The sequence below is a fragment of the Octodon degus genome, unplaced genomic scaffold (genome assembly GCF_000260255.1).
Source record: "Octodon degus isolate 3935 unplaced genomic scaffold, OctDeg1.0 scaffold00105, whole genome shotgun sequence".
Taxonomy (NCBI): domain Eukaryota; kingdom Metazoa; phylum Chordata; class Mammalia; order Rodentia; family Octodontidae; genus Octodon; species Octodon degus.
Genome location: NW_004524681.1, coordinates 7,009,642 through 7,011,524, shown reverse-complemented (window position 1 = coordinate 7,011,524; position 1,883 = coordinate 7,009,642).

Here is a 1,883-nt window from a genome sequence, read left to right as displayed (position 1 = left end):
TTTTTCCATTATTAAGATAGTTAGGACTTGGCTAGTTATTTTAGGCTACCTTTTCTCTGCTATTTAGATCAAGTAAATTTTATTGATTCATCCTTAAGTTTTTTTATTCTGTCCTCTGTTATCCCTACACCCATCCAACAAGTTTTAAATTTTATTTATTATGTTCTTCAATTTGTATTTTCTATGTAGTCCTTTTGGAATATAATTCTAATTTTTTCTTTCCTGAGATTTTTTTTTCACTTTTTTCTAGAGAATTTGTCATTATTTGTTGAAACATTTTTATGATGGCTTCTTTAAAATTCTCATGAAATAAATTTCAACTTCTAATTCATCTTGATTATGCTGTCTTTTTTCTTATTCATGTGACTTTTTGTGCTTATTTGGATAGTAAGTGATTTTTCAAGTGTATGCAGAGTATTTTAGGTGGGACTTTTTGAGACTCTGGACCCCATTTCACCTTCATTTTCAGCAGGCAGTTGCCCTTTTGGCATATATTAGAAAGCCCAGATGAGTGTGTCTGTTGGGCTACACTGAGACTACACCAGTAGGACTTCATGCTGTCTTGTTAAAGATGGGTGGGGTGGACATTCAGTTCCCCTTGATCCTAACAGAAGTGTGGCACCAGATTTTACTGCCTCACTCTCAAGGACTGGGAGGAAAATTTTCTCCTGTCTGAAGCCCACTTCCATTTTAAAGGGGAAAGAGAAGTGCTGACATACTTCTTTCTGTTACTGAAGGGTGGGGCCGGAAATTCCAATCCCTGCTTGGTCCCACTGGCCTCTTGACAGAAAAGGGGAGAAAGAGGGTGCCAGGGATGCTTCCTCCAGTCACCTCATTCCTCTTCAATGATTGTGGGCACAGGGGTGGGTATTGTACACCTTGATGCACAAGACATAGAAAGCGAGGGAGACAGGAGTGCTAACCAGCCTTGCTTGTTCTCCTGGTCGCCAGGCAGGTGTGGCTACTCAGCACACACTAAACCCTACTGACACTACTCTATTACTTATTGGGGGACTTTGGAACACTTCCTGTGTCTTCCAAGAAGGGACAGAGAGCCAGGTACCTGCCTACCACTGCAGAGAGGAAGGAGAGCAGCCTGCTTCATCAGAAGTGAGGGGTGGGGTAGAAGCTCAACTCCCCTAAAAGCCTAATGAAACTTCAGTTTGAGAGAGTGAAGGTTCTTCTCCTGGAGGTTTACTGGAATATTCAAGGTATGGCTTCTTTCCTATTTGAGGCTACCTTTTCGTGCTGGCTAAAGGAATAGGGCTGGGGGTCCCATTTCACTGGTTCTATTTGGAATCTTCTGCAGCTCCCTATAAAAGTTACATAGGCACTCACCTCCTAGTCATTCCTCAAGTCCATTGTCTGTGTAGTCTCCTCTTACCCTCCACCTTTCAGGTCCCCCTTGGAAAGGCATCAGGTTGAATAGAAGTCAAAATACAGAGAAAAGGGAATGACAAGTCCATGGCCTTCACTGAGCTGAACAAAGCAAAGGAAGGTGAAACAAGGGAAAGGACTGCCCATAGAACTGGTCTCTAGGAGCCTGGTGCCTGGCGTTGGAAAAGATAACTGCTGAAGAATGTTATCCCCTTTTTTCTGAAAACTGGCACAGAAGGGGAGCAGGATTGACTGAAGCAGTCCCAAAAATCTTTTAAGAATCATAGTAATGTTCTCAAACTGTGGTGGTGGTGGTTACACAGTTTTTAAAGCTTACTTAAATCACTAGCTTATGAAAAATAAGAGTATAACAATAAAATAAAATTTAAAAGCATCACAGATGGAGCCTATTGCTCTCTGAATTAAGAGTAGGTTGTCAAACTTGATTCACAGTCTGAAAAATACCATTGACTGAGCTGAACCAACGTAAGACCCTAATAGTACAA